Raw genomic sequence first — 6,727 nt, forward strand, 5'->3', positions numbered from 1 at the left:
GCAGCGGCTTAATCCAGATCCACTACAGAAGCCTGGAACTCTTACTGAAATTAATATTAGCACTGTATCCATTATTATATGATGTAATGTGTCATTTTACATTTACTTTATATGATACTTTTGTGGATAAAATATTCAGTGTCAAGTCTAATAAAGTTGTAGAAAATGACATTCGTTACAGTTGAGACAAACACTGATTGAATGGTTGAGCTTAATGAGTGAGAAAAGTCTAATAAATACAGTAAAAACAGTGAAATATTATTAATCAGCAGTTTTCTGTGTGAATATACAGTAAAGTGTAATTTATTCCTGTGATCAAAGCTGAATGTTCAGCATCATTACTCCAGTCTTCAGTGTCACATGATCCTTCAGAAATCACTCTAATATGATGATCTGATGATCAAGAAACATTTATGATTATTATCAGTGTTGGAATGTTTATCAGTTTCCACAAAAATATGATATGTTTCAGGATTCTTTGATGAATAGAAAGTTCAAAAGAACAGCATTTATATGAAATAGAATCTTTTGCAATTATAAATGTCTTTACTGTCACTTTTGATCAGTTTAATGCGTCCTTGATGAATAAAAGTATTACTTTCTTTCAAATAAAAAATCTTACTGATCACAAACGTTTGAACAATACTGTACATTTCTGGGCGGAGTTTACATTTATATGCACTTATATAACTATACTTTTCATGTTTGCAAACCGCAGTTGTCAGTGAAACTTCACTCTTCTGTGTGTGTGTGTGTGTGTGTGTGTGTGTGTGTGTGTGTGTGTGTGTGTGTGTGTGTGTGTGTGTGTGTGTGTGTGTGTGTGTGTGTGTGTGTGTGTGTGTGTGTGTGTGTGTGAGTGAGTCTTTCACACTTGCAATCACACACTCACTCTCTCACACACACACACACACACACACATACAGGAAGATCTGTGTGTTCATCAGAGAAGAACAAGCTTCAACTGCCAGACTCACACACACACACACTCTCTCACACACTCAAAATGAGAAATGAGGACATATCATAGACTCATGTTTTAATATAAAGTTATTGGTAAATATAGTGTTTTAACAGCAAACCTTCAGTTTTATGCATTAAAAAAATGTTTTGATTTATAACATTCCAAATGTATTCAAAAATAAAAATAAATTTGCATACAATTTCTGTCTTAAAGGTTGTTATAATATCTACTTATTATTATTATTATTATTATTATTGCTGTTATATGAAGGTCCATTTAAAGTTTGAAATGTTTTCTTTCTATTTAAACTCCTGCTTAATTAAACGAGTGAATCAAAACTCTCAAATGTGAATATGCAGATAAAGGAGGAAACCCACTCGATACACTGACAATCACTGTGTCTTATGAACGAAACGAAATATATTAATGACATTTACAGTGAGATAATGAAAAGTCACAAAAATGTCATTAATATTCAGACGTTTCTGTTCTTTAATCTCGCCTGGCCGATCCTGATCTTCATCCTGATCTTCATCCTCACCCTCGGGGATTCAGGGAAAGCTCCCTCATTCGAGTGTCTGATGCTTTAGTGAGTGACATCTTCTCGTTCGCTCGAATCATTTATAAAAATACAGGAATGAGATTCAGAAATATTTCGTCACGCCCTTATTTATTAATTTATGTCTCAACCTGAAGGGGTCGCTGTGATATTGAGCCCCGGGGTTTGAACACACACACACACACACACACACACACACACACACACACACACACACATTTATGCACACATGCACTTACACTCACGTACAATCTTTTTCTCTCACACACACCCAGATAAACACATTCATATATACTGCAGTATTTCTGTCACTTTTGCGAATTTTATTTTCTGATAGGTCTATTATTTAATAGAATTATAATTATTCTTTTCCACTAGAAAATAACCGTTTCTGTGATTTAATTTCTGCTCTTCCGTCTTTAATGAATCATTATTAAGCCTATATCATTTTTCATAAGTCAGAAATTCTAAGAATCTACCTAAGAAATACCTCAGAAATGTACGGCCATTTTCTGCTTGTTATTATAATCATTAGTATTATTAATGCCACAGCCATACAATAACAATATACTGAGATACAGTGAGAAATATTCATGTTGTGCTGCTGATGTCAGATCGCTGGAGATCTTCATCATCATCATCATCATCATCACACACGCAGGAATTATGAGACTTTTTCCTGAGCTTACTCGAGAATAATAATCCATATATAATAAATCACAAATTGTGTTTCTTCATTATAGTAAATAATAGCCTAAAAAAACAACGAAAAATTGTTTTAATTTTAAATTGTAATAGGAAATACAATAAATGGATAAATAAAATACAATAAATAATTAAAACCATAATAGCAATTCTCAGATGAATAACAAATTAATAACAATAATACCACGTAATATTTAGTCGAGGCATTGCTTATACTGATACTGTAGGCCTACCGTATCTCATCATTAATACTGTATGCGTCTCAAACTCTTCCTCATCGTCGCTGTGAAACTATATATCTCTGGGTGATGATGGCGTCATTTAATAAATCTTCAGTTATGCATTATTAGAGATGTTTCTGTCGGCCGAGTGTGAAATAATGCTGTAGTTTGAGATCATGTGGAGATCTTCAGATTTACTATCGTGTTGTTTTACTCCGAACACTGTTTCTAAATGAAAAACAGAGAGAGAGAGAGAGAGAGAGAGAGAGAGAGTCGCATTATTCCTCTGCATGTGCTTTATTGATCAGTGACTGTGAGCTAATGTCATTATCCTCATCAATAGAGAATCACTGTGATGCTGACAGTGATTAATGATCAGGGGCCTCTGCGCGTGACCCCGGGGCCCCACACACACACACACACACACACACACACACACACACACACACACACACACACAGCAGATGCCAAACAGGGTCTCTGCATTAAAGCCGATGTGTGCAGAAAACAAGAGAGTTCGTCATCATCTTCATCTTCATCAGTGAAATCGTGAACAAACACGCGCGTGAAAATCATCCGATCCGAATTCACTTGCTCGTTTTCTCCTTGTTTTTGTGAAGAGTGTGTGTGCTTTTGTGTTCTTACATTCCCGTGATCTGACATGAGGAAGAGGATGATGATGATGATGAAGGCTGGATCATCCATCATTCCTGTCACAGGCTCAATTCAGCCCGCCTCCTGTCCTCTATTAATATTAAAATCAGCTCACAGTGATCCGGGGTCCTTTCACTTTCCTTTCTTCCTTTCTTCCTTTCTTTCTGCTCATATTCTACAATTTCAAATTAAATCTTTCGCACGTCTATTTTTTTTTCTCTCGAATGCTTATTAATTTACAATACAAAAATTAATTATTTAATTTATCCATTAAAATCACACATGCCCGTTTGTGAATCTTTTCGAATAAATGTGTGAAGAATTAATCGTATATTAAAAAGTCGAGAATAAATCGCATCACGCGCGGCGAAAAACGCAAATCTTAATTTTAAAGACTGTATATTATTTAGTCATAGTCAAATCTTTATTGTATTTAAATGAATCTCTTCGTGGTTTTATTTCGTGTCACTGCAGGATCTGCGCGTGTAGAAACGGCACAATCTCTATTTTAATGACTGGATAGTTCTAGACACATATTTTCAACGCTATTCCTTTGTAAATAATTATTACCGTTGATGTACATTTGAATTATTATTAATAATAATGTAACCGGGCTCTACAAATAATTCAACACCTCCTGCTTTGGGGAAAACAGTTTTGTTTTATACATCGAGCTTTAAAACGAGACATTGCGCGCAAACGAACCCTTCAGTAAATATGCAGAAACAAACATGTTAAACATTAAAATAACGAGGAAAGATCCACTTTCACATCGAGCCCTTGAAACATTTGCCTATGAACGTATTTTATTTATTTTTTTTCACTAGATTTTTTTTCTGGAAATGTTTTATGTTTAATGCGCATATTTTAATTACGCACGTGCGCGTCGTCATCAGTATTACGGCCCTGGATGATTGCATTCGTGTTTTTCTAAAGTAATGTTGTGTAAATGCAGTTGCAGTGCAGAGATGAGACAGCAGGAGGCGCAGCAGAGACTCTCTTCATCCTAAACGCACTCACACTGCGCGCTTAAACAACAACATGCTGGAAAACCGGCCGATTCCTGCAATCACGTTAAACAGGAATGATACGGATTTTATATCATCATTTCCACATCTGATTCGCAACACACTGCACAGCACACAAGAATCTACCAAAATCAAAAATGAAATATTTATTACAGCATTTGTGACTGAACACCTTTGAAACATTACGCCACAGTCCTCATACAAGTATTGGATGTGTTTGGGAGACAGTATTCTTCTTCTAGTGGAGCACGTGCTGAGAGAGGAGGGGGTCATGGACATACAATATCAATGCCACAGCAGATCTGAAACTAGCAAAAACATTCGTCTTCAATTGAGGTAAACACATAGAATATCTAACATGAAACAATTAATAGACTGAACTCTGTACGAAGTTTCTTACAATATTCTCTCAGCTTCTCTCCGAGCTTTGAGTTCATAATTTAAGTTCTTTTTTTTTTTCATCCTTTGTAAAGTTTTTCACATCGCGATCGCTTCTCTTCTGTATGTGCCAAAGAATCCAGAGAACCGCGAGTCGGTAACGTCCATATATGGCAGATTATATATATATATATATATATATATATATATATATATATATATATATATATATATATATATATATATATATATATATATATATATATATATATATATAGTATGTATATATGTATATATATATATTGATCCCCAGGCGTGAAACTGCTGTAGGATGTTGGTTTTTCTCCAGGAAACACGTCCTTCATAAGGCTCTTACTCTGAGAGTCCATGATACAAAATTAATAATATTAATAATAATAATAATAATATTAATAATAAAATAAAAACGTATAAAAGCAACACAATCCAGTGCTTGGGCAATTCAAACGAAGAACTTCACCTACAGGGCAACATTCATTCATGGACCAAAGAAGGGGGGAACGCATGAGGAAAGAAAGGATGAGGGCGTCGTGAAGAGAAGAGAAGAGAAGAGGAGAAGAGAGCGGCTTCAATCGGCAGAAACTGCTGGAGGAGGAACAATCATCCGTTCTCCGGTTATTCCTGCGATCGGAGCTCCTCTGCTTCGGGATCAGCACACACAGTGTGAACAACAGGCTTTACTCTAGGACTAGCTCAGGAAACATAACGCGAGTGATACAAATGTACAAGATTTAATTTAGTTTCTATGCTTATACTACAGTAGTTTGAACTCTTGGAGTCTCTTTTTTCTTTTTTTTCTTTTCTTCTTTATCGTGTGTGTGTGTGTGTGTGTGTGTGCGAGTATTAACAAGTTCAAACATCCTCTGTTGATTGGAACAGACACCCAAGACTTTACAAAGTGTTTTCGACGTCAGCTCTTGGTCCTCCAGCAACGGAAGTAACAAAATTCACAAGATTAAAAAAACAATCACAGCTCGACTGGAATTCCAGGTGAAGCTTCTAATTCACCGCTTTTGTCTTTTCCTTCACTCATCTTTCGTGGGGTTTTTGTCCGGGTCATGATCCGGGATGGCGTTGGTCGGGTCCGGAAGAGTCGTGGTCAGTTCTGGTGTCTGTGCATCAGCGTGGCCACACGGGTCGAGGAGGACGAGGGGTTCCGTGGGTTCTGTGGGTTTGGTGGATTCGGTGGGTTCTGTGGGTCGATGGGTTTGGTGGGTCGATGGGTTTGGTGGATTCAGTGGGTTCTGTGGGTCGATGGGTTTGGTGGGTCGATGGGTTTGGTGGATTCAGTGGGTTCTGTGGGTCGATGGGTTTGGTGGGTCGATGGGTTTGGTGGATTCGGTGGGTTTGGTGGATTCAGTGGGTTCTGTGGGTCGATGGGTTTGGTGGGTCGATGGGTTTGGTGGATTCAGTGGGTTCTGTGGGTCGATGGGTTTGGTGGATTCAGTGGGTTCTGTGGGTCGATGGGTTTGGTGGATTCAGTGGGTTCTGTGGGTCGATGGGTTTGGTGGGTCGATGGGTTTGGTGGATTCAGTGGGTTCTGTGGGTCGATGGGTTTGGTGGGTCGATGGGTTTGGTGGATTCGGTGGGTTTGGTGGATTCGGTGGGTTCTGTGGGTCGATGGGTTTGGTGGATTCAGTGGGTTCAGTGGAATCGGTGGGTTCTGTGGTTCGATGGGTTTGGTGGATTTGGTGGATTCGGTGGGTTTGGTGGGTTCTGTGGGTCGATGGGTGTGGTGGATTCGGTGGATTCAGTGGATTTGGTGCATTCGGTGGATTTGGTGGGTTCTGTGGGTCGATGGGTTCTGTGGGTCGATGGGTGTGGTGGATTCGGTGGATTCAGTGGATTTGGTGCATTCGGTGGATTTGGTGGGTTCTGTGGGTCGATGGGTTTGGTGGGTCGGTGGGTTTGGTGGGTCGGTGGGTTTGGTGGATTCGGTGGGTTTGGTGGGTCGGTGGGTTTGGTGGATTCGGTGGGTTTGGTGGATTCGGTGGATTTGGTGGGTCGGTGGGTTTGGTGGATTCCGTGGATTTGATGAGTTGATGGCTTTGGTGGATTCAGTGGGTTTGGTGGGTTCCGTGGGTCAATGGGTTTGGTGGATACAGTGGGTTTGGTGGGTCGATGGGTTTAGTGGGTTCGGTGGATTCGGTGGGTTTGGTGGGTTCCGTGGGTCGATGGCTTT

The sequence above is a fragment of the Scardinius erythrophthalmus genome (assembly GCF_964197995.2).
Source record: "Scardinius erythrophthalmus genome assembly, chromosome: 19".
NCBI classification, from domain to species: domain Eukaryota; kingdom Metazoa; phylum Chordata; class Actinopteri; order Cypriniformes; family Leuciscidae; genus Scardinius; species Scardinius erythrophthalmus.